This window comes from Girardinichthys multiradiatus, chromosome 15 (genome assembly GCF_021462225.1).
Source record: "Girardinichthys multiradiatus isolate DD_20200921_A chromosome 15, DD_fGirMul_XY1, whole genome shotgun sequence".
NCBI classification, from domain to species: Eukaryota; Metazoa; Chordata; class Actinopteri; order Cyprinodontiformes; family Goodeidae; genus Girardinichthys; species Girardinichthys multiradiatus.
Genome location: NC_061808.1, coordinates 17,333,595 through 17,342,733, shown reverse-complemented (window position 1 = coordinate 17,342,733; position 9,139 = coordinate 17,333,595). Strand labels below are relative to the sequence as shown.

The window sequence follows — 9,139 nt, the reverse complement described above, 5'->3', positions numbered from 1 at the left end:
TTAATTAATATATTTGTATTTTTCATTTTTTCATTCTGAATAAAGTGACTGGTGGACTTCTGCCGTCACAGATGAGGAGTAAGGGTAGAAAATGGATTCTTGTTTCAGACAGTGGTGTTAGATTCCTCTGTGCCCCTTTTAGAATAGGAACAAACTTTAATTGTTCTTAATTGTTAAAACTACTTAACAGTATCCCAGTAGACGTCACTAAAGTGTTGCCTTGTTATCCTTTAATGTATTTTTCCACATGCATAATTGGTGGACGATACACGGGGAACATTTATCCCAGGTATGATAATCCACCATGTCGCCAGTGGATATCCTAATCCATCAGTGACACAAATGCACACACAGACACACAAAGAGACACACAAACTTACCAGCTTACGCAATGACAATGAAGCCAAGGGTTTATATACAACTTGTAGAGACTGGATTTCTCCAGAGCAGATGGTCTGATTGAGGTGTTCGTGGCTGTAGAAACCGGGGAGAGCTATTGGTGCCTCCACACAAAGAAACGGTGGGATACAGTTTCCCTGCAGCAGCTCCTGAGGCCAAGTTGCAGAGGAGTTTTGTGATCTCTACTGTAAAGTTTGAAGGGAGCAAGGATGTTTTTTCGCATCCCACGCCTGACCCCTGGATATATCAGATACCTGCAGGTTTGTGTGATGCTTTCGGATGTTGTCCTTATGTGGATAGATTTCTGAGCACTTTAGACATCTCAGTGGCAAATCAGGGAAGGAAATACTAACAAAGGCTCTTATAACTATTTGGATTCTAGGTGCTACACATTTTTCAATCCTGCAATGAAAAATAATGGGGCTTGTGTATTTACAAATTAAGTTGCATATTATTTTGTTGCTCTATGCACCATATGGATATTTAAAATCAGGGTTTATTCAACCAAACATTTGAATTTTGGTATTTTATATAGCTTAATTAACAAGGTAATTTATTTCAGACGATAACCCTGATTTCCAAAGAGCTCACAGTTTTCTGAGTCATGGGAGGATTTAGGATAGAGAACCACAGCAGCCTGTCTTTAAATTGATTTGAGTTAAAGTTGTCTTCAGGTCAGGTAAATGCCCTCTAATTGGATCTTGGGAGCAGTTGCATTAAAGTCATGTGTCCTGGTAGGCATTTCAGACACTTGCAGCTGAATCTAGAGCTCCAAAGTATTTTAAAAAAAGAAAAAACACCAGTTCATAATGTGTGTTGCTGAGGTGGCGTTCTGAGGGTCAGTGCAGAATGTCACATACGTGAGGGTAAATGAACTGCAGTTTTGGTTAAAAAAGATTAAAGGTGTTGATTTGCAAGCAAAAGCATGGTGCCATCCTCTCATGAGCTGTGAGAGATTCAAATGTTTAGAATTCAGCTTTTAAAGCAAGAAACAACTGATACATTTAATTTTTTTTAGTCCTGACTGTAGTGGACGACCTGGATTGGGTCAAAATTAAGGAATAATGAATAAATAATTGCAAAATCTTCAGGTTTAATAGACACAAAGTCAATAATGCAAAATATGGAAACTTTAGTCTGACTTTTATCTTATGGAAAGACCATTGCTGGGATGAGACAGGTCTTTGAAGGTCACTTTTTTACGGAGACACATCGCTGTGTGCAAGCCTCGATCAACCTCTGCTCTTGTGAGGAGGCTGTCTAGAGATGGATCTTAAGGGTGCATACACAGTGACAACTCCTACTTTCTTTTCCAGACCCAAGCAGCCCAGACAATGCTGCAGAGCCGGGAGAGCTCTGCCACGCCGGGCTTGGCCCTCCTAATGGGTCTGATGGGTGTGGGTTTGTCTGGCTACAGTTCCCGCCAGCTCACACGGCACTGCAAGCCTTCTAGTCACCTCTTCAGATGAAATGGTTGGAGGAGTAACTTCGTTTTTTAAAACTCTGGTTACTTTGGAAAGTATACTATTTTGTTTTTTGGATTATGTACAGTAGATGTTTTTTTATGAAGTCAGTGGACATGGACTAAAATGAAAAAGTCACCCTCAAGACAAAATTGTTCACACACAATTTAAAAATGTCAATGAAGTTTAAAGTTAGTTTTATTTTACCATCTGGCAGCTTTTATTCCTACATTCAGTCTTTAAGTCACAATATCTATGAGAATGAACACATTCATCTCCCTAAAATATGAACTGCTGCAACCCTACTAATTAAATCTTTATTTTGCTGTTTGCGTTTCCTCTTTATGTGATTCAGGTTCAACATTGCCCAAGTTCTTACAAGTTGGTATTAATATTTTGTTGTGTTTGAACTGGTAAGCTTGTTGCCTTAAATGTGATGAATATATGGGTCTTAATAAGAGCCACCTCTTTGTTTCTGCAGATCAGATTATTTTTTTTTAATGTTAAGGATGCACAGGTAAACAGAAAAGCAGCTAATAATGATTCTTTTGAACTTGGCTAACGTTGCAGTTGGATCATATTCCCCAGTTCGCCTAATTTCCTTTGCCGTATCATGGAAATATTCTATTAGAGCCGTCAATTTGCAAGAAACTGATGTAGTGTTTAGTCCAATATGTGATGAAACAATCTTGTCAGAGAAGCACAGTGCTGTGATGACTTGTGACAAAATCTTAGGGCTTGGAAAGAAAAATCTACAGTCAACATTTTAGAAATGTAATATATGTGTACAACTCCTGCGCTTTTTTGTGTACATTACCTGTACATGTTGTCATGCACATGTCTCTTGGATGCTAAAGGAGATTAGTAGTGCAGGACCTCTCAGCTTGTTTTGTGAGCTGAACTGGGCGACATGCAGCTGGACTAACATGTTGCCAAACAGAGGAACCAGGACAGCCACCCTGGATGCCACCTTGGGTCAACATGTGAATCCACCTGGGTCTCTCCTAGTTGCACACAAAAATATCATGCACAATGTAGATGTCTACACGTTAGAGGTCTCAACAAAAATGTAAATTTTTATGGCTGTGTACTTGTTATGTTTGATGCTTTTGAATGGAGAAAATTACCTTTGACAGCACATGAATGTAAATCAGATCAGTTAGGCTGTAACTGTGAAGACGATCGTAATTAAACCTCTTTGCAAAGGCAACCAGAAAATTGTTACGATATCATGAGTATAAAAAAAGAAAGATTAGTATTTTAACAGGTCATAAGATGTGAGTGAAGTGATTGGGTCATCCCTCAAGATCTTTTTTTAGGTAAAAACCTTTTTAAGACCAGCTTACACTTGACACATGAGAAAAGAAGTATGAGGTAGTAGTATATAGCTAGTATAACCGTGCTATGTTTTATTTGATGTTGGTGCAGCAACATGTATTGAGTCAGGTTTGTGGAATAAAGGCATAAAATGCTGTAATTACAAATGTTAAAAACAAAACTGTTGCATTAAGAGATTGACAGTTGTTTATATTTCCACCAGCCATATAAGATTTATTGCAGTTTACTGAAATAAGTGCTGTAAATAAATTACATTTTTGAAAAATGTCTTGACCTGAAAACCCCGTGCACAACAAAGCACCTTAATACACAAATAGTTTTTACATTGTGTATAAATCTTTACGTTTAAATAAATCATTACAAAACTCAAAAAAAGTTAAGGTGTGGTTTGTGTTTTCTGTGATATACCTTGACTTAACATAGGCCTACTGGTTAATCGATTTTCTAGTACATACCGAAAAGATGGCAGTAGTACCTGCTGTGTCCACTAGATGTCAGCATAGAACAAGCGCATGATTTGTTGCCACGAGTAAGAAGACTTTTCACATTAGACAAAAGTAAACATACATAAATTAAGAAAAAGGACCACTGGAAAATGGCTTATTGTTGCAGAAATTAGTACAGCAGATTGATGTATAAAATCAAGAGCCTTTGTGTCTTTCTGACTTATATGACATATACATATTTAATATTAATTTGAAGATTATAGCAGAATTTAACTAATGTAAATAAACAATTAAACTTAAAAAGACAATTTTCTGCTGTATGTAATGTCTAAAACACTCACATTACATTAGGTATACATATTGAGAACATCATTTTGTAGAGGTTTGACTTATTTAAATCTTAGGCATGTAATTTGATGTGTTTCTAGAACTTTCCCAAAACCCTAAAATGTCATCAATGGACCTAAAGCAGGCTCTTTCTACTGCTGAGGTAAAAGTGCATTCCTGTACAATTAGAAAGCGACTGCCCAAGAATAACCTTCATGGGAGGTGTTCAAGGAGGAAACCTTTACCCTGCTAAAAAGAGCACCTATCCTGCAACTTTAAGATGCATCCTTTCTCCAACCCACCTGTTCATAATGAAATAATAAAAACAAAAACATAATTGTACTGTCTGTGGAAATATAAAAGCCTTATTATTATCATTAATATAAATGACTTATCATTAGTAGCTAAAGCTAAGATATATTTGGGATTTGCTGCTTATAGATTGATTATTATTAGGAGTTTTTAGTTATGCTTTTGACAGTTAGAAAAATCCTTAGACAGTAGCTTCTAGTGTGGTCACACAATGAGTGTTTATTATTCAAGGTTAAAGCTTGCAGGTGTTTTCTGTCTGTATCGTGAGAAGCCACCAGTATATTAGGGAGGCATGGTAACTCCTCTCCCTGAAGATTCATGAAGACGTGTGAGAAACTGTCCTTCAGCAAAGGAATGTGTGAGAAAACTGAGAAAAGGCTGCACAACAAATGTAAAATGTATATTTCTGTAGTATGTGTATGTTCAATAAAAGAACGGTGCAGGGGAGAGACAAACAGACGTGTTCCTGACTACGCAGATGCAGCATCTCTTCCCCCGGCCGGGTGAATCAGCTTCAACCTCTTGTCCGTGTTTTCTTTTCTTAGACATTTAAGTTTAGTTTTTTCTCGTACAGAAATAAGATGCTTTGACCAAATAAACAAACACGCAGGAGTTTAGGAGGACAACTCCAACATGTCAAACAGGCAGGCCTGTATAAATTACTTTTCCAAAATTTGCACAGCCCTAATATTCTCCTGATTGACTGTTTTATGTTGTGTTTGTTAGCTTCTGTCTTTGTGATGTGTTAAGACCTTGTTTTTCCTTCTCTGCTAGATGTTTGTTTCTAAATTGCAGCCTGATTAAACATAGTTTAACTTAAGTGAGCTGAACTGCTCACAGAGTTGCTAGTCGCTACCACCTGATACTGTAGGCTTAGGCACGGAGTTCTGACCCAATTACAGATGTAAGCCGATTTAATAAAAACAAACAAACTTGGTAACCAAGCAGTTGCTTGTTAAGTGTTACAGTTTTGTTACGTACAGATTACAGGTGAGTTTACTGGAGAAAATGCATGGAAATATGTTGAGTGAATGTAACATACACGAGCTCCTAATGTTGGATTTGACCTGTTGCTGTGTTGGCACTCCATCTGCTCAAACCATGTAGAAACACATATAGATCTTGGCTTTTTTAATCAACCTTCCTCTCCTTCAGGTAAGAGAAGAGTCCCAGACAGAGACAGCTTCTTTCTTCCCTCTCTTCATGTTAACGGATGTGAACACATACAAACAGAGCTCCTTTGTGTTTCTGTTACGACCTATTCAGGAGGCTCTTGTTACTCTGCCTTGCAGGTAACCACAAAGAACTGAATGTCTTTACTGCAGAGTAGAAGTGAGTGTAATAGTGTGTGTTGGCAGTTGTTTTTGTGACATTTATGTATCTTCAATATTCAAAATGTACACAACTTTTCCCGGTTGGGAAAAACAGCTTCTAGATAAAGCAAACATACTCATTCATTCTGATTTACAGCGGTGACCCTAAGATTGAGCTTTCTGGTGACAAACGCTCCAAACGCTTTTTGCAAAGCGTATTTGGAAATTGAATTTGCTTTCAGTTCTATGTATGAGATAATTCTGTTGCAGTAAAGGATGCTTTTATTTTAAAGACTTTATCAGGGGTGCTAATAAATGTGGTTAGCACAGTTTTTAAAAAATAAATATTTTTCATGACCTGAGCTTGATAATCATTTTAGAAATGTACTTACAGTTTTCAAAATAATAAAAAATAATAATAACACAACATAACCTGTAGATCTGTCCTGTACAGTGTCAGGTTGTCCACAGTCTTTACTGAAAGGAAAAGGAGAAGAATGTAAGCTCTATGCTTTGGTTAAAGTGCATTCAACCTGCTGGAGGCCATATTGCTGTTCACATTGAAAAGCAAGAGTTCATCTCATGTATCTTTTTCATGCTTTCTGCAGAGTCTGAGGCCTAAGATTTCAGACTTTCAAGGATCCAGTAATCTTGGTGAATGTTTCATCCTCTTAGCATAACACTGAATCTCCATGAGATCCAGGACAACTCTTCTGCTCTCCTGCTACAGCACTCCTTTAAATGTTAAATTCTACTATAGGCGGTTTTAGAGACTGAAGAAATAATTAGCAACTGTTTTTGTTTTCTGTGTCTTGTGAGGCCCAAAATTATACATACCCAATTATCCAATGTCTAATTATTGAAATAAATTTTTTTTTTTGATCATGCATGTTTCTTCTGGCCCTAGGTAATGATAAGGTCTTGGAGATGCTCAGCTACTACCGATGGAGAATCTGTGGAGGAAGCTGAAGATTAGGTTAATGGCAAGAAGGCCTTCCAACCTGTAGCCCTTGCATATTGTCTTATTAGCTTTTGGGACATACCTGGATCAGCCACAATCAGAAAAATACACCTTGTTTAAAAGAAAATATTCTTATAAGCAAACTTGGCCTAAAATATACTACATACAAAATGTGCTTTAGTTTTAAATAATTGTTTTATTTTGTTTGTAGTGTTAGTTGTAATGAGAGCTGTGGATGTGAGCTCCCATAGGGTAGCTTGTCCCCAAACACTAAGAAGGAAGTGAATATGCAGAGACTTACCTAATCTATTTTGGGTTTGCAGTCCACGGCTGATGAGGTGTGACACAAAATTACCTCATGGTAAAAGGTGACTTTTCCTGTGTTTAATGGGACGACTACATTTCCAAAGTAAAGCTTATATAAAATGCCATCTGTTGGATTTAAAAGAAAAGATGCTTAGGTGGAATGCAGCCACTGAAGAACGCGCTAAATCCTTGCAAAGCATTACTTCAGCTTTGAGACTCAACTTCGGCTAAAAGGGAAAAAGGTGTTACTTTCACCAGGACCACAATCAATTATAACAAGCAGCCTACATGAAAAGTTAAGAAACATTTTTACAAAATTATTCTGCAGGGCTGATCTGGAAGTGAGAAATGTACAAGTTGAAGTAGAATAAAAATTATTCATGGTTTTCAAGATTTCCAGATTTCACTCTCTAGATGTGCAGAGCTGGTAGAAACTTGCCCCAGAGGGCTTTTAGCTGTGACTGCAGCAAAGGTATTAAGTCAGGAGGGCTAAATGCAATGCATAGCACAATTGTCAGAAAAACTTGAAACCATGTATAATTTTCCTTCCACTTTAAAATGATGCAGTACCTTGTGTTGCTCTGTCATAATAAATCCAAATGCATCATGCCATACTGCAATATCCACAATGCATCATATTATGTGCAAATGCAAAATCTAAATAAGTCGAGGATTTATAAAATGTGCTGCATCACTTCTGTAAAACCTAGAGCGTCACTGCAGATCCTAACTGTTCGTCGCGCCTTAATGGAGTCTCTGAGGAACATCTTTGTGACTTGGCCTGTGAATGTAATTAAAGTTTTAATCTCTTTTCCTGGTTAACAGTGTCTCAATGTGATGACCTGAGAATCTCATCAAGCTGTTTGCTGAGTCACAGTTAATCTCAGCTGACTGTTTCTGTTTGCAACATAACATGTACAGGAGTAATGTAACAAGATGTCCGGGCAGTAAAGTGAAAAAAAAGGTCAATTCAAGTTACTAATAGAATGCATGTTCATGTAATCTGAGATTTGCTATCTCTTTTTAATACAATTTTTTATGGATTTTACTTTACAATTGCTACCTTACACCTAATGCTTTCACCGAATTAATTCTCATGTGTCATAAAAATTTGGTTATGCCAGCTTGAAACTAATTACGAGGCTGTTTTCAAACAATTTTAGAGCTGTGGCCTGCTTTGCCAAAGTAGTCTTAAGTTTTTTTTAAATCCTCATGAAGCAAAAGTAAATAACCACAGTGTCGAAAAGATGACAAACTCTGTTCAGAGAAAAACATCTGTTAAGGATCTGATTAGCTGTTCAACATGTGTGTTAAATCTATCTGAGTGTGACTGTAAGAGCATGCCGGACAATCCAAGCTTTGTTCCCTCCATGACAGTTTGGCCCCGCCACATTTGACCTGTCGTCTCAAAGATCAGAGCAGGTGACATAAGAGTGGCTCATGTGTCACCTATGAAACCCATTTGGTTCAGCAAGACCCGTGAACAAATCAGAACAGGTCAGATCAGACCTCTACAGGATCCATGGGTGAAGATTTGATGCCTGAGACACCTCATCTCACCTTTCCTAATGACTAAAATAAAATCTGACTTGATTTTTTCTCCCTGTGTCATTTTTGTAAATTTTTTTTGTTGATAAAAATGTCAGTCATTTTTCCATAGTTTAGGTAATTTTGTGTGAGTTTTTTTTTGTTTTTGTCTTGGTTTTGATTGGAAAAAAGACAACTGACAAAGATATTTTTTTTGTGTGAAACAAATGTAACACTGCACTAAACCCTCTAAATGTTTCCCTACATTTGAGTGCTGAATTTATCTGAAATCTGTTAACCTACAGCTTATTGGCGTGCTATTCACAACAACTTTTTATTTATGACATAAAAAAACTTTGATGAATGTGTCATTAGAAAGCAGGCAAGAACAGGAACCAAATAGGTTCATTATCTCAAGGCACATGACTCCACAGTTTACAGTCCTAAATTCAAAGGTGATTAGATTAGTAGAGGAAGATATCCAGAGAATGAGATTCAGTCGGGATAAAACAAAGAACATTAAGTCTTTCGGGTTGTTGTAACTGTACAAGAAGACAACAGGACAACTCAAATGACAAAAGAAAAAAGGAAAAATAAAAAAGAGAACTCTAAGTGAGGAAGATCTACAAAGAAATTACATCCAGTAAAGGAAAATTGTTAAAATACAATGTTTTGAGGAAAATAATGACTAAAGTGCAAATGAAGTTAATAAAGACGTGTAGAAAAATCAGAGGAAACTGAGTATGT

The 9,139-nt window shown here is 37.0% G+C and overlaps 1 long non-coding RNA gene across 1 annotated transcript; it reads left to right on the top strand.

The window, feature by feature from the left end:
* The first annotated feature begins 4,483 nt into the window (after window positions 1–4,483).
* LOC124882250 lies at window positions 4,484–8,463 on the top strand. Its single transcript, XR_007041843.1, has 2 exons — window positions 4,484–5,577; window positions 6,506–8,463. It is a non-coding gene; the product is annotated as an uncharacterized LOC124882250 (long non-coding RNA).
* Window positions 8,464–9,139: the final 676 nt, after the last annotated feature.